The following is a 25296-nucleotide window of genomic DNA, read 5'->3' on the forward strand; positions in this document are numbered from 1 at the left end:
CATACAATAACCTCCTCCCCCACATAGTGCAATTGTGTCTTTTTTTCCCTATTTCACCCCATTTAGAAATCCTTAAAAGAATTACAATACATGACATTGTATGTTAAATAGTAGCATTGAAAAATATGAACAAACCCTCAAGTGAAAAAAATAAGTTATAATTTTTGGAAGCTGAACTACCAAAATTGAAGAGTGTGATCTGGATGCAGGGGCATCAATGACTCTTGGTCATGAAAGGTAAATACATCGATGAAGGTACTGCAGTATAGACTTTCAGCTTTAATACAAAGGATTTAAAGGAAGGATTGTAATTACAGCCATTTTTTTTACTTAGATCTACTATTTTCACAGTCTCAGGGCTCAGTTACACGGGCGTTTATTGCCGCGATTTGCGCATGCGCATGCGTCCGGCGATTTTATAAAACCATTGCTTTGCAATGGTATCGGACACATGAGCGCTTTTTATGCGCTCGTCCGATAAATTAGAGAACAGAAATCGCAGATCGCACCTATCTGCGATCTGCGATTCCTGTTCTCTTCTCTATATGCGCTCAATGGGGCCGGCGGCAGCAGCGCCAACCCCATTGAGAACATATAGAAGACAAATCATTCTTCTCTGCCACAGCTGGAACAGCTGTGGCAGAGAAGAACGATGTTTGCCCATTGAATTCAATGGAGCCGGCAATACAGCCGACTCCATTGAAAGCAATGGGCTGCCGGCGTGACCGGGATGAATTGTCGGGAAGGGCTTAAATATATAACCCCTTCCCTGCAATGCATCCTGAAAAGTGAAAAAATTAAAAAAAAAGGATGTACTCACCTGCTCCCGGCAGCCTGAGATCCCCGCACCGTCCTGCAGTGGGTGTGAAGGGGGTGTGACTCAGGCTTGGCCCTGATTGGCTCAGCCTGAGCCAATCAGAGGCTGATCTCAGTCACACCCATTCATGAATTCATGAATGGGTGTGACTGAGACTTGCCTCTGATTGGCTCAGCGCTGAGCCAATCAGGGGCAAGCCTGAGTCACACCCCCTTCACACCCACTGCAGGACGGCCGCGGGGATCTCAGGCTGCCGGGAGCAGGTAACTACATACATTTTTTTTATTTTTTCACTTTTAACCCCTTCCCGACAATTCATCCCACACTCGCCCGCAGCGCTTGCATTCAATGGAGCCGGCTGTATTGCCGTCTCCATTGAATGCAATGCGCTGGACAGCTCCGGCCCGTTTCTAATGAAACGCGGCTAGGAGCAGATTTTTGGCCGATTTTTCGGCGCCGGTCACGCGATTTGCGCATGCGCATCCGTCATGCGATGCGCAAATCGCGTGAAAAAACGCCCGTGTGACTAAGGGCTCAGTCAGACGGGCGTTTTTTCGCGCGATTTGCGGATCGCATGACGGATGCGCATCCGCAAATCGCGTGACCGGTGCGCGCAAGTCGCCCGCAAATCGCCCGAAAATCTGCTCCTAGCCGCGTTTCATTAGAAACGGGCCGGAGCTGTCCAGCGCAGTGCATTCAATGGAGATGGCAATACAGCCGTCTCCATTGAAAGCAATGCGCTGCGGGCAAGCCCGGGATGAATTGTCGGGAAGGGCTTAAATATATAAGCCCTTCCCTGCAATCCATCCTAAAATGTGTTAAAATAAAAAAAAATTGTATACTCACCATCTGCCGGCAGCCGAAGCTCCGCGCGGCCGTCCTGCAGTGGGTGTGAAGGGGGTGTGAGTCAGACCTGCCCCCTGATTTGCTCAGCGCTGAGCCAATCAGAGGCATGCCTCACTCACACCCATTCATGAATTCATGAATGGATGTGAGTCAGACCTGCCCCTAAGGCAGCAGTCACTCACCCATTCATGAATTCATGAATGGGTGTGTGAGTGTTTTCAGCCTCTGATTGGTCAGGGCTGTGACCAATCAGAGGCAGATCATTCAGCAGGCGGGGATTTTAAAGCCCCGCCGGCTGAATAGTGCCGAGAAGCAGTTCAGGAGAACTGACAGCGGCCTCGGCTGGACTCCGGCTGCAGCGGAAAGGTGAGTATCCATTTTTTTTTTTATTTTAACACAATTTAGGATGAATTGCAGGGAAGGGCTTATATATTTAACCCCTTCCCGACAATTAACCCCGCGCACGCCGGCAGCCCATGCTTTCAATGGAGCGGCTGTATTGCCGCTCCATTGAATTCAATGGGCAAACATCGTTCTTCTCTGCCACAGCTGTTACAGCTGTGGCAGAGAAGAATGATTTGTCTTCTATATGTTCTCAATGGGGTCGGCGCTGCTGCCGCCGGCCCCATTGAGCGCATATACAGAAGAGAACAGGAATCGCAGATCGCAGATAGGTGCGATCTGCGATTTTTTGTTCTATAATTTATCGGACGAGCGCATAAAAAGCGCTCATGTGTCCGATACCATTGCAAAGCAATGGTTTTAAAAAATCGCCGGACGCATGCGCATGCACAAATCGCGGCTAAAAACGCCCGTCTGACTAAGCCCTAAGGCCTCAATAGTAATTGGACAAACTAACATAATTCTAAAAATTGATTCCTAATACCTGGATGCGGAAACGTTGCAGTCAACTACCTGAATTCTGGAATGCATGGATATTGCAAAATGCTGAGAACCCTCCATTGAGCTGACTTGGCAGTTTGGAAAGTTTTGCTTCAAATGCATTGTGGAGCTGTATGGAAGCTAACATATAAATAGTGTGTCACTGACTAAATACATTTGGACCCAAATATACCTTTGAGCTCGTTTAGAAGAGAGCTGTTTTTGCGCTGTAGCAGCGCAGAGAATGTGCCTCTAATAGGAACCAATTGGTTCCTATAGAAGAACCATAACTCACATGAGAGAATGTTAGGCGTGCTGAATCAGCGCACCTAACAAAAGATAGGACATGTGAGTGCAAACTTGCATGTTGGCTCCGAGGTGCGTGCAAAGATAGGACATGTCCTACCTTTGCTGCGTGCTTTCTATAGGCTCCTATGGGAGCTGGAAAGCACGCAGCACACACCTTGGATTGTGTGAACAGCCACAATCTTTTCTTAGGGTTATAGTGTGCTAAAGCAGCGCTCATCTGACCAAGGCCTAATTGTCAGAGTTACTCAGAGTTAAGTGGGTTGATTGGGGGCAGTCTAAGTCCATTAATCCACATATTAACCCATTATCGCCTGCCCATACTTCGTCACTCCATTCATCCGCTGGGCCTTTGACTGTCACACTTGTCATACTATCTGGGTTTTTTACTCCTGTAATAAGGACTGTTATGCTAAGTTAAAAAAAATATCAACACATTTTCTTTTGGGGGAAATATCATAACTAAAAAGATGTAGAAGTAAACAAAAATAATAAAAAATGTCTAAAATGTTTTCAACCCAAACTCACTCAAATGTACCTTCCTTATTTAGCGGCTAAGTGCAGCGTATTCAATTCTGAAAGCATTTCTTTATGAGCGTCACACCTCATAAATCCTAAAAGATTACATTGATATTTCCCACTATCCTTAGGCTGCAGTATGTTCTCTCTGCCTTGTTCCATATGTCAGATGTTCATGTTTGTTTACTGTAAATTTCCCTAGTTTTCTGTTGGGCAAACATATGCTAAGGTCTTGGTCAGACGAGAGGCCTTTTAGCGCACGAGTAGGCGCGCTTAAATAATGGCTCTATTAGAATCAATGCTTTCCAATGGAAGTGTTCACATGCACGGTTTTTAGAGGCTTTAAATAATCGCACCTGCCAAAAATAGGACATGTGAGTGCAAATTAACCCGTTCACGTGATTTTTCTACACGCGGTGTGCTATTATTTTTATTCATGCCCTAAAAAATTATGGCCAAAAGGAGTATCCTTATATGGATTTCCGTGAGGATCTCAGAATCTGACTACAATTGCCATTCATGATACAAGAAGTGTTGTCAGATTCTGATTTACTACTGTCATAACTTAGAAAATTATAAGTAGAGATGAGCCAGTATACTCGCTAAGGCACATTACTCGAGCGAGTAGTGCCTTAGCTGAGTATCTCCCCGCTCGTCCCTAAAGATTCGGGGGCCGGCGTGGGTGACAGGTGAGTTGCGGCGGGGAGCAGGGGGGAGCGGCGGGGAGAGAGGAAGAGAGAGAACTCCCCTCCGTTCCTCCCCGCTCTCCCCCACCGCCCCCCGAATCTTTAGAGACGAGCGGGGAGATACTCGGCTAAGGCACTACTCGCTCGAGTAATGTGCCTTAGCGAGTATACTCGCTCATCTCTAATTATAAGTTAAAACTCAACAGAAGTGAAATCTTCACTTCCCTTTTAACACGTAACTCACTGGGCAGACTGTATGACATACAATTGAATATATTTTTGAATGTACTGGTCTGGCAAAATACAGACATGTAATAATACCTAATAATATTTATTTTTATAGCGCCAACAAATTCTGCAGCGCTTACAAAACAGGGGAGAACAGATACAAAAGACAAAGATACAAAAACCACAGTTACATGTTGTAGTGAGTTGATGGAGACAGTACGGGTGAGGGTCCTGCTCCAACAAGCTTGCATACTACAGATAATAGGGAGATACAGAAGGTAAAGGGCTGGAGATGTGCAAGATATGGTGAGGTGGACTGTGAGGGATGCTATACACATAGACAATGGTCAGACTTAAACTGTGTGGTGGCTGAATTGGCATGACTACAGGGGGCAGTTGATTGCAGCTAGCAGGGATTGCAGGCAGTAGGACAGGGAGCATGTTATCAGGTGGGGTAAAGTGGGGTTTGGTTTAGAGGATATGGTATGCCCCCCTGAAGAGGTGTGTTTTTAGAGCACGCCTGAAGTTGTGTGTGTGTCAGTGATTGCCCGGATAGTTTTGAGTAGCGCGTTCCAGAGGACTGCTGCTGCTTTGGAGAAGTCTTGGAGGCGGGAGAGAGAGGTTCGAATTAAAGAGACACTTAATCTGGTTTCATTAGCAGAGCGGAGGTCCCGGGCTGGGTGGGGGATTGAGATGAGGGAAGCAATGTAGGGCAGTACGCTGCTTTGGAGAGCTTCATGGATAAAAGTAGGGAGTTTGAATTAAATTCTGTATTTGAAGGGCAGCCAGTGCAGTGACTGGCACAGGGCGGAGGATCCGAGTAGTGGCTGGACAAGATATACCTGAGCCTTATTCAAAATCCATAGTGTGCACATGGTTTACTAGTAAAAAAGTGGGTTTCAGCTGTAGCTAACATGCAGGACTAGTTGTCAATTTATGGAAGTCCCTGTCAAAATATTGTGTCAAGACCTGAACCTTTTTTAAAGAAAGTTTACAGTGCATAACTTAAAAAAAGCAGTCGACATGCAAAAGCTACAATATACATAATTAATAGATTACAGAAGGCACAATTACAATGCATTGTACTAATTGCATGCCACGCAGTGCCCAAGAAATGTTATTATACAGTGTACAAGACAATAGTAGTGCTCAAATTATAGAACTCTATAGTGCTTAAATTAATGCCATATAGTACACTAATTAAACTATTACCACCACCATATGCTGTGTGACTAGCAAAGGTGCAAATGCACATTAGATGAATGCCAAAGGAACTAGCTAATTTCAGTAGCCTGGCCTAATACCTAATGTGTTTAGAGATCAGGAATGTTGGATTTTAACATGTCCGATCCTTTATTCTCACAAAGATGTTGCTGACAGATGTGTCAAATACAGGGGTGCATCTAATGTTGGAAGTATGGTTGATAGAGGGGGGGGGGGGTTGTCATTTTTCTTTGCTTGTATTGTAAAATGAAAAATTTACAATAAAAACTATATGATTATAAAAAAAAACCAAAAACGTGTCAAGTGTGTATCAGTGGAACAGGAGCTGGTCAAATAAGCATTTGGCCAACTGCAATCTAAGGTCATGTCCACCTTAACAGTCAGTGCTCAGTTCTTCATTCCAAATATCAGAAAACTTGTGGTTAGATTCTACTGTGAATCATCCTGAAGAGGATGGGGAGACCAGGGACATGCCTATAGGTGGTGCAGAGGTAGAAGTTGCATACAGGCATTGGTATCTGAGGAGTGTCAGAAGGTCCCCTGCAATATAAAAAGACACTAGTATTATGAGGTATTGTTCATATCTGTGCTGTGGTTTCAGATTAAAATGGAAACCACAACACAATACTGAAGTCACAGGATGGACCTGATTAACTTAAGGATCAAATTAAAAAATAGCGCTCCATAGAGCATTAGGATCAAATCCAGAAAATCATTTACCAAAATAAGAATGTTGAAAAGAGATAGATCAGGACAGCGCTCCTCCCATAAAATGCCAACTGCCAAATGGGTGTATATCTCAAAAGAACTTACCCGATGAGGGTGGGAATGCTCCCAAAGGATGAGAGCTTCCCCACGCAACACCTCCAAGTCCCGGTTTGCACGTAGTGAATTTCTGTGGTAATCCAAATAATCGTTCCACTACCACCTGTGTAAACAGGGGGGAGCTAGCCAGAGCTCGTTGTATCCCCAATGATGGGGCTCAACCACTAGTCAAGCGTAAATTCAAAGAAAAGAAAAAAGAAGACTCAGCGCTCCATGGAACGGATCCTAAAAAACAGATATGGTTAAAATCCAAGATTCTTTAATGAAGGATAAAAATGGACTATGCAACGCGTTTCGTCGTGGTACAACGCAACTTTTTCAAGCATGTACCGCAACGAAACGCGTTGCATAGTCCATTTTTATCCTTCATTAAAGAATCTTGGATTTTGACCATATCTGTTTTTTTGGATCCGTTCCATGGAGCGCTGAGTCTCCTTTTTTTCTTTTCTTTGAATTTACGCCAAAATAAGAATGTGAGCACCTAGAGTGGTTTTGCTGAGGCACAACACAAAAGCCCTATACCCCCCGTTTTTTGTTTTTTTTTCATAAATGCTAACTTATAATTAGGATCAGCCAAGGTGTCCATTATTCAGCCAGAAAAAAACCTTTAACACAGATGTTACCCCAGCCAAAGGCTACCTACACACGGGCAAGAAACTCGGCCAGATATTGCACTTGGCAATCTGCATTTTACCCATGAATACCAGGCAATTTTCAGGCAAAAACACCCTGCATCGCATCTGTGAGACTCCTATCCTCTCGCGTGAGTTTCACGTGCGATATAGGATCGGAAGAGTTTCTCATTGATTTCAATGGAAAGTCTCACATCGCATTTGCATGCACTTGAGTTTCACGGCTGTGTGAAAACAGTGGCATGGTGTAAGTGGGGGCCTTTTAACACTTTATATTGGGGACCAGAACCTTTAAATCACACTTGTGATGGTGGTTCCTAGATATTGGAGCCCCTCAGAGCTTTATTCCTTTTGTCTTTCTTCTTATATGGCCTTGCTTATATTTATATACTGGATCTGTTTGGTCTTTTGTCATTACTTTTCTCAGCTTAATGAGTCACTTGCTGATTAGTTTGTACAGTGATTGCCTCTTGTTCTGTGATACCCACCTGTGTGTCAATTTGGCTGTTGATTGTACATAGTCGTTAGTTTGCTGATATTTTTCATAGCCTTATGTTGAGGTTTATAATGCCATTTAAGCATTGTGATATTTTAATTGAGAACAGGTCTTTATCAGTAACCAGGCATACTGTATTTTTTTTTAGCCGACCTACTTTTGTAGCCATTTTAAGTTAAAGAATGAAAGCACTCTTTAGACAATGGAATCTATGAATACTTCCTACTTTCTCGTTCTTATGGAAAATTATAATTTATAATCCTGCCACCTGGTGCAATAATAAAACAAACCTGATTTATTTAAGCAAAACTGCCATGACTTTGCTTGGTAAACATCCTTCTCACTTTCGTCTTTCTTTTAACTTGACTACCATGTAACTTTACAGCTGTGTTTAACTGACTTTAATGATCTTTTACAACATTTATTGGTAGAGGCGTTCTTTTTTTTTCTTCTTTTAGGAGAACGCGGGCTATATAAAAAAGCTTCTAATCTTCTAATTTGTTATAGACTAATTTCACATCTGGAAATTTTAGCGCTTAGCAGTTGTAAAAAAAAAAATGCAAAGGGGAAAATTCCTGGATACAAGAAGAAGGGTCCCTATTCAGGCTGAAAACACTCTGTCACAACAAAACTGGCATAAGTGAAAAAAAAATTGGATTAATTTTAAAGGTATTATGTCCTGAGCAATTTAGAGTTTCTATGTTTGTTGACATTACTGTTTAATGTGACAAATGTGACATACATTTCCACAACAGATGGATTAATGTCATTTACAGAAAAAAATCTGCTTCACCTAGACAGGTGTTTCCTGTCTAAGTTTGACATTGACTTAAACATAACTCCAGATGTTCTGTTTGTAGCCTGGCCAGTTAATTTTATTAAAACATTTAATCACAGATCAACAACACACTAGAAATGCAGTACATGTGAAGTGGATATTTAACAGAACTTCATAATGAATAACTTTCTATGGAAAGTTGAAATTCTTTTCCGCCATATCCCATAAATTTACTTTTGGCTCAGCACTTTTCCTGAATAATTCAGGTATTTGCTTGTGTTGCCATATGTAGAAATGCTTAAATTTACTGAGTAAATCTATATTCAAGTAGTAAAGAGAATACTGTACATGTGTGATTGCATGAAAATAGGTAGATAGATAGATATGAGAGATAGATAGATAGATAGATAGATAGATATGAGAGAGAGAGAGAGAGATAGATAGATAGATAGATAGATATGAGATAGATAGATAGATAGATAGATATGAGATAGATAGATATGACATAGATATGAGATAGATAGATAGATAGATAGATAGATAGATGATAGATAGATAGATAGATAGATAGATATGAGATAGATAGATAGATAGATAGATAGATAGATAGATAGATAGATAGATAGATAGATAGATAGATATGAGATAGATAGATATGACATAGATATGAGATAGATATTAGATAGATATTAGATAGATAGATAGATAGATAGATACTAGATAGATAGATAGATAGATAGATAGATAGATAGATAGATATGAGATAGATGGATATGAGATAGATAGATGGATAGATAGATATTAGATAGATAGATAGATAGATAGATAGATAGATAGATAGATAGATAGATAGATATGAGATAGATAGACAGATATTAGATAGATAGATAGATATGAGATAGATAAATAGATAGATAGACAGATGGATAGATAGATATGAGATAGATAGATAGATAGACTAATTGACTGGTTTATGTCTTGCTAGGGAATTTTGGGTTAATGATAATCTATTAGCCTAGAAAGAGAATAGCTACATAAAACATACCTCTCCGGAGGCTCCAGTAAGACATCATGCATTACACCTACAGTTCAATTATTTCATCGGGGACGGGATAATACTTCATGTACCCTGTAGTGATGCAGCAAGGAAATCAGTGAATAATCTTGTTAATTCAATAATTTACATATCTATTTTTTAAAGGGGTTGTCCCGCGGCAGCAAGTGGGTCTTCACACTTCTGTATGGCGATAATAATGCACTTTGTAATATACATTGTGCATTAATTATGAGCCATACAGAAGTTATAAAAAGTTTTATACTTACCTGCTCCGTTGCTGGCGTCCTCGTCTCCATGGTGCCGACTAATTTTCGGCCTCCGATGGCCAAATTAGCCGCGCTTGCGCAGTCCGGGTCTTCTCCTGTTCTCTATGGGGCTCCGTGTAGCTCCGCCCCGTCACGTGCCGATTCCAGCCAATCAGGAGGCTGGAATCGGCAATGGACCGCACAGAAGAGCTGCGGTCCACGGAGGAAGAGGATCCCGGCGGCCATCTTCACCGGTAAGTATAGAAGTCACCGGAGCGCGGGGATTAAGGTAAGCGCTCCGGTAAGCTTTCTTTAGGTCCCTGCATCAGGGTTGTCTCGCGCCGAACGGGGGGGGGGGGGGGGGGGGGTGAAAAAAAAAAACCCGTTTCGGCGCGGGACAACCCCTTTAACAGTCTAAATCACGTCTAATGAAAGAAGTAAAAAAACAACAAACTTGTATTTAGTTAGCCTGCAAGTTCTTAGACTACATTATCACCGTGGTTCATCATGATGTATGTGTACATCAAGGAATGTCTTTAATTAAAGGGCTTGTATGAAGATCACAAGTTATCCCCTAATAGACTACGTTATTTCCTTGGTTCATCATGATGTACATCAAGGAATGTCTTCAATTAAAGGGGTTGTACCAAGTTTACAAGTTATACCCTATTTATAAGATTAGGGATAATTTACTGTTAAGTCAAGGTCTCACCGCTGAGACTCCCACCAATCCAAAGAACGGGTGCCCCATGTTCTACATTCTCCTCCCTGCAGACTTACTGCACTCCCAATTATGGGGAGGAGACTGCATGGAGCACTGGTCAAGAAAGTGTGCTGATGCTCCATTCATTTTTAATGAGACTGCCAACATAGCCAGGAGGAAAGCACTTGGGTATTTTCATCAGGCCCATTAAAAAGAATTGAGCACCGATTGTGCATGCTCACGCAGAGCACCATGCATTCTGATGTCACTACGGGGGAAGTGGTGACATCTTGGTTGAAAGTTCAGTAAAAGGACAATATCTTAATTGGCTTATGCTTTCCTAATCTGACATGGTTTTTACTCATAGCATAAATGAGAGACATTGAATTTCCATTACTTAGGAACCGTGCAAACCTTCCACTCTCACCTGATAGTTAACTAATAATTGGGGTGATGATTAATTATCACAGAGATTGCACAGACGCCACAGGAATCCACTGTGATTGACAACCATGATGCCAATATAAGGCCTCATTCACACGAGTGCTGTTTTCGCACATTAGAGGTGCGTGAAAAGAGTGCTTCTGTAAGAACCAATGGTCTCCTATAGAACCATTCACATGAAGAAATTTTAGATGCACTAAATACTCACACCAATCAAAGATAGCACATGTAACTGCAAAGCTCGAATCTAAGGTCTGTGGTGTGAGAAAAGATAGGAGCTGACCTATCTTTGGTGCGTGATTTGCTGGAGTTCCCATAGACTCCTATGGAAGCAGGTGTCTATGGAAACTCCTGCACAGGAAAATGAGATTACAAATCTTATTAGGAGGATTTCTGCTGACAGAAGGAATCCCCACTGCCTACAGCTGGACATTTTTAAAATGTGCTGCTCAGATGTGCATTTTAAATGTAAGCTCCTGTTACTCCCCTTGGGGATTAGACGAAGCCCCAAGAGTTCCATTCTGGACAGCACATTTTAAATATGCTGCTGTAAGCAGCTGGGAATTCCTCCAGGCCCGCTGCTGGGCAATTCCCCAGCAGCGGGGGGTAGTAGAGGGCTCCCTCCACCTCTCTCTCCAAGGGATTTCCCTATAGCAGGAAGAGAGAGGGGGTGGGGTTACAGGGCTTCCTCAAGAGTGGGGGAAGAGAGGGTGGGGCTAGATGGATCCACCCTCTTGCCCTGCCCCTCTCCCTTTGATATGCTTCTTTGCTTTCTCCTCCTGGAGCAGCTGCCCATTCACATGATTTTTAGTGCAGTATAGGCGCGATGTTTTTTGCGCACCTATGCTGCGCTAAAACAACACTCGTGTAAACAAGGCCTAACAGCTAGGATCAGAGAAACCTCTGATTCTGGCTGTTTAAACTCTTAGAAGCTATTGTAAATAGTGATTGTGGCAATGAGGCTATTTGACAGGGGTATAGAGGCCCCCTCTATCAACTCATCAGTGCAAAACAATCACTCTTAAGCTACCATAGTACCTGGGAGCTTAGCAAAAGCCTCCAGATCTCCCATAAGCATCTACCTATTTTGCCATTTCGGAGGGCCAAAAAGAATAGTATATGCTAAAAGTCCCCTTAAAACTTACTTTGAAATAGGGCCCCTCTAAATCCATTTTCATCCTCAATGAGCCAGAATAGGTCCTGAAAGATTTCAGTCACAGTCTGTTTAGTTATAGACAAGAGAATGTAGACACAGACATAGGCCAGTGGTATGCTGAACCTATTACCATGCGGCAGTTGCTGGTCCTCCTGGGGCGGCACTGTGCATGGTCCCGCGGTCGGGGCGCATCCCCCCGGCTTGTGGTCCAGCCGGCGTGGGCGGCGAGGTGCTGGTGGCACGCCGCGCTGTGCGCGCGCACCTGTGAGTATATCTGCCATGAACGAGTTCCCTTTTATTATGTTCTGTTGGAAGTTGGCTGTCTCCCTCTCTCCGCCCCTGGACGGAGGCTTTTGTTTAAAGGTTGGGCAGAGACTTGCAATCACTGCCAGTTTTTGGTTTCCCTCAGTGTGCTAGCTAGCATGCCTCTGTTGGTCTCCCGCCTCTGTCATCTTGTCTGCTATACTTTGCTATCATCCACCAGGTTTTTCCATCTGCCTCAATTCTGCTTAGTATTGTTCGTGTTGGTTATTTAGATCTGCCTTTTCTGTAGGTATTCTACCCTTTCCATCCAGGTACGCCAGCATCCCTTTTCGGTCCCAAGTGAGAGTAGGGACCGCAGTCCAGTTGCCCGCCTGGGGTTAGCCAGGAGTGGAGGCAAGCAGGTAGGGACAGGGGTTGTGGGTGAGATCTAGGGCACCCGGGCTGGCGTATCAAGGGTAGTATACCATAACAGAACCAATGAAATGCAAAACGTTTCAAAGGTATAACCTTCTTTTTCAAGAGTGCCAAAAAGAGTAAAGCTACATTTAATACAGTTTAACTTAAAAAGAAAATCCCCCCCAAATAAAAAAAATTGTCCATCGCTCTTCAAAAATTACTATTTTATTTTTAAATATTGGAGGTTGCCTTTTCTCCACCAAAGAAAAAAAATCAACAAAAGCTAATGCAAGTGAATGAAGTGGCACAGTGAAAGTTTGCTTGCAGTATGTACAGAGCCTCCAAGGACCAGACTGCAGGTCCTCAATAATCGAACGAGGGTTATTCCCCCATGGTTTTACAGCAATGTTTCATCTCCTGATTTGAGCCAAGTTTGAAAATGGCTCCAACGAGGAGCTGAAAGGTCATTATAAGGCTTTATTCATATAAGTGTATTTACGCAGCTATGTAGCCGCGTTTTTATGCCTGGCCAGAAAATGTGACCATCTGAGGTATTGGATTCCAATGCATTAGTTCACATGGCTGATTTTGGCCCGTGAACAATCACCTGGTGTGGAAAAATAGAATATATGCTGCCTATTCCGGTGGGCGCTTTTACGTGGGCCGGGAAAAGACAGTTCTAGTTCTATCATTCGACGGATATACACTGGCAGCTCCCATTGAATCCTATGGGAGCTGGAAAAATAGGGAGGGTGAGGGAGTTTAGCAGCGTCCAACACAGGGAAAAGCTTACAGGTGCCTTTATTTTGGCGTTTGAAGACATTCCAAGGATTTAGGCCACGCAAGTGATTTCGGGGCTGCGGCATATTTTTTCGCTAATACGTCACACCCAGCCATGTGAATGGACGAGAAAGCGCTAATTAAGCTTGGGACTTGGTCACGGAAAATCATACACTCATGCAAATTAACGGCACGCACGAGCGAACGTAACAACGCATATGCTCATGTGAAAGAACCCTATAACTCACCTATCCATTTAAAATTGCTTCTTCATTCACATTAGCATTCCATCTAGCCTACAGCCATGTCATTTCAGTTAATTATTTCATTGTTGATGTACATATTGGTTTATTACGAGAGATGAGCGAATCTACTTGGCCATGCCCCTTTTTCACCCAAGCGCCGCGATTTTCGAGTATTTCCGTACTCGGGCGAAAAGATTCGGGGAGCGCCGTGGGTGAGTGGGGGGTTGCAGCGGGGAGTGGGGGGGAGAGGGAGAGAGAGAGGGCTCCCCCCTGTTCCCCGGTGCTACCCCCAGCTCCGCCACGCCTCCCCCCAGCGCCCCCCGAATCTTTTCACCCAAGTACGGAAGTACTCGAAAATCGCGGTGCTCGATCGAGTAATTACTCGAAACGAGTATATTCGCTCATCTCTATTTATTACCCTTCTTTGTTAGTATTGTGTATTCTTTTTAGGCATATTGGTAGCACTAACATGCAATCTTTACCTGTGCCTACATTTTTCTTTTATTTTCTGAGGTTTAATTTCCAAGATATTTAGGAGCTCTGTAACAGACTTTGTGGGAGATTTACTAAACCGGTCTATTAAGTCATTCTAAAACATTAGTATAGTATAGGCCACAGAAAAGTAGCCCGGCACCACAATCTTATGAAAGCTGTCTAAAAAACAATCTGTCTTGTTGCCAACAACAACCAATCACATTTTGTATTGTATTTTATTTATTTGTATTGTATTCATTTGTATTTTGTAAAATGAAAGTTGCGCTGTGATTGGTCACTGTGGGCAACAAAAACAGATTTTCTTTTAGACAGCTTTCATAACAGTCTGGTGCAGGGCTACTTTTCCATGGCCAACTCTCTATGAGAAGAAAGAAATAGCCAATACCTCTTCTATGCCTCATTCAAGATATAATTAGAGATGAGCGAGCACCAAAATGCTCGGGTGCTAGTTACTCGAGACGAACTTTTCGCGATGCTCGAGGGTTCGTTTCGAGTAACGAACCCCATTGAAGTCAATGGGCGACCCGAGCATTTTTGTATATCGCCGATGCTCGCTAAGGTTTCCATTTGTGAAAATCTGGGCAATTCAAGAAAGTGATGGGAACGACACAGCAACAGATAGGGCAGGCGAGGGGGATACATGTTGGGCTGCATCTCAAGTCCCCAGGTCCCACTATTAAGCCACAATAGCGGCAAGAGTGGGCCCCCCCCCCTCCCAATAATTTTTACTTCTGAAAAGCCCTTATTAGCAATGCATACCTTAGCTAAGCACCACACTAGCTCCAACAAAGCACAATCACTGCCTGCATGACACTCCGCTGCCACTTCTCCTGGGTTACATGCTGCCCAACCCCCCCCCCCCCCCGCACGACAAGGTGTGTCCACAGCGCACACCAAAGTGTCCCTGCGCAGCCTTCAGCTGCCCTCATGCCACACAACCCTCATGTCTATTTATAAGTGCGTCTGCCATGAGGAGGAACCGCAGGCACACACTGCAGAGGGTTGGCACGGCTAGGCAGCGACCCTCTTTAAAATGGGCAGGGCGATAGCCCCCAATGCTGTACAGAAGCAATGAGAAATATAATCCTGTGCCACCACCATCAGGAGCTGCACACGTGGGCATAGCAATGGGGAACCTATGTGCCACACACTATTCATTCTGTCAAGGTGCCTGCATGCCCCAGTCAGACCGGGGTTTTTTATAAATAGTCACAGGCAGGTACAACTCCACAATGTGAATTCCGTGTGCACCCACAGCATGGGTGGCTCCCTGGAACCCACCGGCTGTACATAAATGTATCCCATTGCAGTGCCTGGACAATGTAAAAATACGGCAGACTTTTTCACTCTGGGCAGGAATACAGCGGTGATGTAAGAGGCAACGCAGAACCAGGAAAGAATTTTGCACAAGCCTGCTGTAACACTTAGCTAGCTGCGTATGAATTAGGACAACTACCCCCAGCAGAGATGCAGTACACTGAGGACGGTCACAGGCAGCCCAAATAGATTTTTTTTCCCAAATTTTTTTGGAAAAGCCCACTGCCTATATAGACAGTATATCTCTTTCACTGTCCCTGCCTCACCACTACTGGCCCTGGACTATGTAAAATTACTGCAGACTGAGGATGCAATGCTCTGCATGGCCGTTATACAAAAAAAAGTGCAACACTGCAAAAAGCAGCCTCAACAGTACTGCACACAGTCAGATGTGGCCCTAAGAAGGACCGTTGGGGTTCTTGAAGCCTAAAATAACTCCTAACACTCTCCCTATAGCAACTCCAGCAAGACAGCACTTTCCCTGAACAATGTCAGAATGCATCTGTGGCGAGCCGCGGGAGGGGCCGATTTATATACTCGGGTGACACCTGATCTCGCCAGCCACTCACTGCAGGGGGGTGGTATAGGGCTTGAACGTCGCAGGGGGAAGTTGTAATGCCTTCCCTGTCTTTCTATTGGCCAGAAAAGCGCGCTAACGTCTCAGAGATGAAAGTGAAAGTAACCCGAACATCGCGTGGTAGTTGTCACGAGTAACGAGCATCTCGAACACGCTAATACTCGAACGAGTATCAAGCTCAGACGAGTACGTTCGCTCATCTCTAGATATAATGTACTGTGCAAATTTTAATGCATCACACTTAACATACAGTAATTAAGGATTATTTTCCTTATAGTTTGCAAGCAGAGCTTACCACATAAAGAAAACGTAAAGAAGGAACAGAAGATACTGAATAAACTTACTAGAAAACAATCTTGATGAATCTCGTTATTGACATTTCATATACTAATTACCACCCTGCGTTACTTCATTTAGACCTCTAATGTATATATCTTGATCTAGATGCTATGGGTGTTTTGCTAATGTTTACTGATTGCTTTTCTGCAATATGTGCTGTCATGACCAATTACTAAGAGTTACGCCACGCCAAAGTTGACCATTATACAAGCCCGGTTCTTCTGCCCTTCAGATTAACTATAGATTTCTCATTAATTATTATATCCGTTTTATTTCATCATTTAGAAAATAGATCTTTTGTACTGTCACTGCCTTCTTGACTAAAATTAAAACAAATGAAGGGAAAACATTTACTGTCCTTTGAGAATAGATGGTTATTCCACTGCCTAAGCAAAAAACATTCATAATTTGGTAGTTCGAGATGTTTGCAGAACGATGTTCACCAGAAACAACTTAAAGCTTTGGAATGTTGTGATTGATGTATTTTTTGGCCTACCGCCTCATTGTATAGAAGTTTGATTTAATGAGTTTTTCTAATGAATATTTTATATTGATACTCGGATGAATGACATATGGTAAATGCAAGGTAAATTACAGCCCTTTAAATAAATATTTTCCATAAATTATTAATTTTGCGATGCCTGTATTGGTTAGATGTCATGTTAGATGAAGATGGGAAACTATTTACTGTAATACTTGTTTGCCGGTTGAAAAAAGTAAAAGATTTTTTTAATTATTAAAAAAGCTTCAGAATATTCATCTAATTTATGGATCCATTATGAGTAGTGCAGGATTGCAAATGCGCAATAGAAGTCGGAGGCAGGCAACACAAAACAGAATTTTAAATTTTTAAGTATTTACTTATTGATGTGAAGGAATATTAGAACAGTGTTAATACTTTTTTGGTGTCGTTTGACAAACTGAGACTGGAGTTGTACATGTTGAGATGAGATCTTATATTCTGTGTTGATTAGAGGACCGGCGCACAGAGCTTGTTTGTTCCTTTATAGCCAACTTTCCTTAATAATATTTAGTAGAAATACCTGAAGGTTATAGTTTAAAGGAGGGTTGCAGTCGATAGCCTTTGCATGTTTTAATAGGGGACATTGATATAGGGATGTGGAGGTACCTGAAGGAGCCCAAAGGTCCCTCCGCCACATAAGAAGACCTCAATCTTAAATGGCACATGGAAGGTGAAAGACTATCTCATGCGTTTTTTTTATTTGGCGCAGAACTACAAGTTTGCTTTTACTTCGCAACTTTATTGTTATTATATGAATCATGGCTTATTCACAGGAGCGTATATTGGCCAGCGTTTTCACAGCCGCCCAATATACACTACCATCTGAGCTGTCTTCCCCCTTCCTTCCCCCTCGCCGGCTCTCTACCGCTCTCCTCCCCTCCAGCTGTTTGCAAGGGGAGTGGGCGGGGCGGAGATAAGATCCCCACCTCTCCCGCCCCTTGTCCGCACCCAGCAATGTGAGGGGCGGAATGGAGTGGAGCTTAGTTTGTCTCAGTATATGTGGTTGAGGGCTCTTTTACACAACCGTATGTGAGTTTACGTTCTCTTGCTGCCATCAAGTCCTGAGTTAATTAGCGTTTATTTGTCCACTCAAACGATCCGCTGCAACGTTTTTAGTTAAAAAAATACCCCAGAAAGCTCTCGCTCGGTATAATCCTTGGAATGCCTTCAAATACCTACATAGAGGAACCTGTAAGCTTCTCGTAGCATTAGACGCTGCTAACATGCTTTCCCCTCCCTTTTTTTCCCCTAGGATTCTATGGGAGCCGCCCCCAGCTCTCTTTTTGCACACCGTATAATCGCCGTCACGTATTTACGTCACATATGTTCCATTTTACACGGTGCAAAGTTTTCATGCGCCGTATATTCGCCCCTGTGAACGAATGCATTGGAAACCAATGGCTTAGATAGTTGTGTATAACGGTTGGCCGTAAAAAACGCGCCGTATATGCACTTTTGTGAATGAAGCCTCAGAGTAAGGAAAAACAAATGGTAGGTGGTGGATGAGCCACAGCCACAATGTGGCCGAAAACTGAGTGGCCAAGTAGGTTGCAGCCGCTTTCCAACGTATCATTAAAAATGGATTATTTATTGCTTGTTCATCGTTAATGCCCACACAGTGTTGTAGGTTTTCCTGTAAACCTGTATAGCTATTATTTTATGAACAAACAATAGACAGTCACATTTTTGCAAATTGCAGTGGCCTATTTGGCCACACTGTTTTCAACTTCATCGTAGTCGCCACATTTACCCTTACCCTGACTTTCTTTAATACATATGGTGATTTACAGATGTGTCCCCCCCTAACTTTTCTTGAATCACGTTATACAATTTGCCATGATACCAACTCAATGCAATCTTGCATTATCTTTTAAAAAAGTGTGTTTGTTTTTTTTTTACATGAGAATCAAAGGGTAATGGGGGCTTCATGGGGCAAAGTATTGTTTGAGCAGTCTCTAGGTATTGTTGCTACAGAAAGTTGTTAGCATACGGATGACTGCCATTGGTATGCATTCGCAACCCCTCCTGCAATGTTTATTGGCTAGTTGTTGGGAGACAAATGATTGCCTGCTTAGGGCAGACTATAATTAATCAACCAGCAGCTATTTTTGGTTAAGCTTGGTTTATGTTGCTAATTCTAGTGCTGGGTTTACACGGGACGACTGTTGGTTCAACGACTGCATGAGCGCTGACATCATCACCAAGGTTGTTTGCGCCCCTGCAGAGCGTTTAGACGGAGATCACCACTGATTATTGCTGACTTCTTGCTCAGCGCTTCACATTCTATGTGAATGGCTGAGCAGGGAGCGTTTACATGCGAGGAGTCAGTGATCCCGGCAATGATTTTTATACTGATGCAAAGTGAGCGATAATAAAAAGTAAACAAGTAGTAAACAATGTTCTTGCATTTAGACATAATGATTATCTCAAATGTTCTTTCATTTGAACTATTGTAGCGCAATAATCGGACCATGCAAATGGCCCTTAGGTGACAGACTTCCTTTTTACCCTTCCATGACCAAGGGTCATTGATGCGCCTGTGTTCAGGTCACATTCTGCAGTTCTGATATTCTCACTTTTATTTTTTGGGTGACATACCTACATGAGAACATGTTTTTTGTAGGACGAGTTGCATTTTTTAATGGTACCATTTAACCTATCACATAATGAATTGGAAGACTTCTAAAAATTGGGGTGAAATGTGAAAAAAAACTGCACCATTTTGGAGGGGTTTTATTTGTATTTTATCTTAATAAATTGGACCATTATGGATGCAGCAATACTAATTCTTATATATTTTTTTCTTATGTGATGGCTGGGAAAGTTTTTTTTCCCACTTCTAATATTCTTTTATTTCTAAAAGACAAACAGGAAAAAATCCTCAGCGCTCACACCAGATAGTATATATGCAGCAATGGAAAAAGAAGAATAGGACTTACTCAATGGAGGCGCCTATAGCCCAGGCGCCACAGAATCCAGGGTTAGCTTGTCACACAGAAATGTCACACAGAAATGGATATTGGCACAACTTTTAATATGTGCAATCAAGATGTACACAACGCGTTTCGGCCAAAGGCCTTTTGGCCGAAACGCGTTGTGTACATCTTGATTGCACATATTAAAAGTTGTGGAAAGATTCCTGCTGCTGCCAATATCCATTTCTGTGTGACAAGCTAACCCTAGATTCTGAGGCGCCTGGGCTATAGGCGCCTCCATTGAGTAAGTCCTATTCTTCTTTTTCCATTGCTGCATATATACTATCTGGTGTGAGCGCTGAGGATTTTTTCCTGTTTGTCTTTTCGTTTACTGTCTCCTTCACCCTGTGAATGGAGTCTCCTCTGGCTGCCGTCTCACCAAGGACATGAGACTTCCTTGGAGCACCTTTAAAAAACCTTTGGCTATATCTGAGAAGATTGACCTTTCTCATACAAGCAATTCCGTCAGACAACGGTACCCCTGACACCCTTGCAGTGAGCGCACTTTCCTGTTTCCACAACCCTATACAGCAGCATCTGCAGGCTGATAAATTTGGCTATGTGCACGTTTAACGCTTGAGCGTGCGGGTGCGTGGCGGCGTACTTGCGCTCCAACACTTGCGCTAGCGACAGCTGGATGGTGCGCTGAGAGACATTGGTGGATGGGGCCGAGGACAGCGGAGGTGAGGGTGTGGGTGCAGGCCAGGAGACGGTAGTGTCTGTGTCCTGAGAGGGGGGTTGGATCTCAGTGGCAGGTTGGGGCACAGGGGGAGAGGCAGCGGTGCAAACCGGAGGCGGTGAACAGCCTTCGTCCCACTTTGTGGGGTGCTTGGCCATCATATGTCTGCGCATGCTGGTGGTGGTGATGCTGGTGGTGGCTCCCCGGCTGATCTTGGCGCGACAAAGGTTGCACACCACTGTTCATCGGTCGTCTGCACTCTCAGTGAAAAACTGCCAGACATTTGAGCACCTCGGCCTCTGCAGGGTGGCATGGCGCGAGAGGGCGCTTTGGGAAACAGTTGGTGGATTATTCGGTCTGGCCCTGCCTCTACCCCTGGCCACCGCACTGCCTCTTCCAACCTGCCCTGCTGCTGCACTTGCCTCCCCCTCTGAAGACCTGTCCTCAGTAGGTGTAGCAAACCAGGTGGGGTCAGTCACCTCATTGTCCTGCTGCTCTTCCTCCGAATCCTCTGTGCGCTCCTCCCTCGGACTTACTCCAATTACTACTACCTGAGTGATAGACAACTGTGTCTCATCGTCATCGTCCTCCTCACCCACTGAAAGCTCTTGTGACAGTTGCCGGAAGTCCCCAGCCTCATCCCCCGGACCCCGGGAACTTTCCAAAGGTTGGGCATCGGTCACGACAAACTCCTCCAGTGGGAGAGGATTCGGAACCATTGCTGCCCATTCTGGGCAGGGGCCCGAGAACAGTTCCTGGAAGTCTGCCTGCTCCTCAAAATGTGTCATTGTAATGGAGTGAGGAGGCTGGGAGGAAGGAGGAGCAGCAGCCAGAGGATTCAGAGTTGCAGCAGTGGACGGCGCAGAACTTTGGGTGGACGATAGATTGCTGGATGCACTTTTTGCCATCCACGACAGGACCTGCTCACACTGCTCATTTTCTAATAAAGGTCTACCGCGTGGACCCATTAATTGTGAGATGAATGTGGGGACGCCAGAAACCTCTGCCTCTCTCCTAATCCCGCAGCAGTCAGCTGCGATACACCTGGATCAGGAGCTCTGCCTGTGCCCACACCCTGACTTGGGCCTCCGCGTCCTCGTCCGCGTCCACGTCCACGTCCTCTAGGCCTACCCCTACCCCTCAGCATGGTGTATTACCAGTAGTGCAGAAACAGAACGCTGTAATTAAATGTGCCGCTTATTGGCCTGTGGTTGGAGGCTGACTTCGCTTACGGAACGCACAGCAGAGCCAGGAAAGAATTTTGCGCAAGCCTGCTGTAACACTTAGCTGGCTGCGTATTAATTAGGACTACTACCCCCAGCACAAACACAGTACACTGAGGACGGTCACAGGCAGCCCAAATAGATTTTTTTTTCCCCAAATTGTTTTGGAAAAGCCCACTGCCTATATAGACAGTATATCTCTTTCACTGTCCCTGCCTCACCACTACTTGCCCTACACTATGTAAAATTACTGCAGACTGAGGACGCAATGCTCTGCACGGCCGATATAGAAAAAAAAAAAAAAGTGCAACACTGCAAAAAGCAGCCTCAACAGTACAGTCAGATGTGGCCTTAAGAAGGACCGTTGGGGTTCTTGAAGCCTAAAATCACTCCTAACACTCTCCCTATAGCAGCTCCGCCATCAGCAGCACTTTCCCTGAGCTATGTCAGAATGCATCTGTGGCGAGCCGCGGGAGGGGCCGATTTATATACTCGGGTGACACCTGATCTCGCCAGCCACTCACTGCAGGGGGGTGGTATAGGGCTTGAACATTGCAGGGGGAAGTTGTAATGCCTTCCCTGTCTTTCTATTGGCCAGAAAAGCGCTCTAACGTCTCAGAGATGAAAGTGAAAGTAACTCGAACATCGCGTGGTGCTCGCCTCTAGTAACGAGCATCTCAAACACGCTAATACTCGAACGAGTATCAAGCTCGGACGAGTACGTTCGCTCATCTCTACACAGCGATAATCTGCGCCTGGACATTCGGCCATAAGCGTTCTCACATCTTCCACTGTGCCCCCAAGAATTTCAGCCACATATTCTTTCCAAAATTGTTCCAAAATGACTGCATACTAGACTTGGCCACAATACCCCCTGTAGATTTAGTAATAGAGTATGTGAGCCATAATGCCAGCCACAGAAAATCTCCCTCCCTCACTTGTTCAATTGCATGATCACTGAATGGATTGTTGGTAGCATTTATATGACCGAATTATCATTTATCAACCAGTTAGGGGGGTGAGGTTTTTTGGTGGGCATGTATTTGAAATTTGCTCCCCTCCCCAATGCATGCCCATTGGTTGCTGAGTCCACTGAATGCCCATAAATATGTGCAAGCAGCTGCAGCTTTTTTTGGTCTTTCTGGACCAAAAACAACCAGAGCCCATGGCAGTAAGTGTTTTTTAGATATCCAGCAGGGATTTTTCAGGCAAGAATCACTTACATGTATTTATGTGTCTTTGACAACAAATGAAAATTAAGTTGGATGGCAAAATGTTCAAAAAAAGGTGGAAGCCAAACAAATCAAATTTGTTGGCGAGTCATTCTCAGCAGCAGCCGCGGCTCCATTGAAAACAATGCAGAGCATCGGGCACCTTGAAAAATGCTCGAGTCTCCTATTGTCTTCAATGGGGTTCGTTACTCGAGCCGAGCTCTTGAGCATTACAAGAAGCTCGGCACGAGTAACAAGCACCCGAGCATTTTGGTGCTCGCTCATCTCTAATACCCCCTGCTATCACCCGCCGCTCCCCGAGCACGCTCGGACAAGAATGCAGTTACTCGAGAAGAGAAAGGCTCGCTCGAATAACTGACTTATCTGAGCGTGCTCGCTCATCTCTAGTCTCTAATAATAATTCATGGTAGTTCAATAATACATCATAGTGATAGATAAAGAATTCAATAGCAGTTATCACACCATGTCACCGGCGATCACACCGGCGATCGCGGGATGAATTTTCGCCCTTCCCGAAAATTCATCCTGCGATCGCCGGCAGCCCATTGCTTTCAATGGAGCCGGCTGTATTGCCGGCTCCATTGAATTCAATGGTCAGTGCTCGTTTAATCAAGACGAGTACCGCGTGGTGCTCGTCTCGAGTAACGAGCATCTCGAGCACCCTAATACTCGAACGAGCATCAAGCTCGGACGAGTATGCTCGCTCATCTCTAGAAGGGATGTTTGATGCAGTGTAGATGAACTATTGTGAGAATTATAAAGAGTATGGAAACATGGAAGGGGAAGGTGATTTTTAAAAAATCTGTATTTTATAATTTTCCAATAACTCACAACACTGTGATTGCACATATCATAATTGCTACCAGTAGTATTGAGTGAAACTGAACCAGTAAAACCCTCTTTCGAGTTGAACTTAGCTTACAGTTCGGTTCAGCATGAACCCAAACCAAACTTTTAGCAAAGTTCTACCTGAACTAGGGTTCTACCGTGTTCAGTTTGCTCAACGCTAGCAAAGAACATTGGTGTATAAAACTGTTCAAGGGCTCGTTCAGATGAGTGTGATATTAGCGCAGTATAGGCACATGGAAAGATTACGGCTATAGTGCACAAAAAAATTGCGTGAACGGGTAATTTCCGCCTATTAAGTCTCGAGCTTATTTAGCTGTGAAATTGCCCATTCACATGATCGGGAGGTGCGTGGTGCATGTTAACCAGCTACAGTAGGAGTCTCCTCACGCATCACGGACCAAAGATAGGTCAACCACGGACCTTAGATACGTACATTGCAATCACATGTTCTATCTTTGATAGGTGTGAGTAATTTTTGCCTTTAAAATTCCTTCATATGAACGGTTCTATAGGAAACCATTGGTTTTAGTAGACGCGATCTTTTCACGCACCTCTAATGCATTAAAACTAGAGATGAGCGAACGTACTCGGATAAGCACTACTCGTCCGAGTAATGTGCCTTATCCGAGTACCTCTGTACTCGTGCTGAAAGATTCGGGACGCGCTGCGGAGCGGGGAGCTGCAGGGGAGAGCGGGGAGGAACGGAGGGGAGATCTTTCTCTCCTTCTCTCCCGCCCGCTCTGCCCCGCTCCCCGCTGCGACTCACCTGTCAGCAGCGGAGCGCCCCAAATCTTTCAGCACGAGTACAGCGGTACTCGGATAAGGCACATTACTCGGACGAGTAGTGCTTATCCGAGTACGTTCGCTCATCTCTAATTAAAACCACACTCATGTAAACGAGGCCTAAGAGCCATAAAAGCCCTGTGTAACACTCCCAGAGTGTTAAACAGGGGTTTTATGTCTCTTAAATAGTACTAGAGATGAGCGAACATACTCGTCCGAGCTTGATACTCGTTCGAGTATTAGCGTGTTCGAGATGCTCGTTACTAGAGCCGAGCACCACGCAATGTTCGAGTTACTTTCACTTTCATCTCTGAGACGTTAGCGCGCTTTTCTGGCCAATAGAAAGACAGGGAAGGCATTACAACTTCCCCCTGCGACGTTCAAGCCCTATACCACCCACCTGCAGTGAGTGGCTGGCGAGATCAGGTGTCACCCGAGTATAAAAATCGGCCCCTCCCGCGGCTCGCCACAGATGCGTTCTGACAGAGATCAGGGAAAGTGCTGCTGATGTCGGAGCTGCTATAGGGAGAGTGTTAGGAGTTATTGTAGGCTTCAAGAACCCCAACGGTCCTTCTTAGGGCCACATCTGACCGTGTGCAGTACTGTTGAGGCTGCTTTTTGCAGTGTTGCATATATATATATATTTTTTTTGTATATCGGCCGTGCAGAGTATTGCGTCCTCAGTCTGCAGTAATTTTACATAGTATAGGGCCAGTAGTGCTGAGGCAGGGACAGTGAAAAAGGTGAAAGACGTATACTGTCTATATAGGCAGTG

The sequence above is a fragment of the Eleutherodactylus coqui genome, chromosome 9 (assembly GCF_035609145.1).
Source record: "Eleutherodactylus coqui strain aEleCoq1 chromosome 9, aEleCoq1.hap1, whole genome shotgun sequence".
Taxonomy (NCBI): Eukaryota; Metazoa; Chordata; class Amphibia; order Anura; family Eleutherodactylidae; genus Eleutherodactylus; species Eleutherodactylus coqui.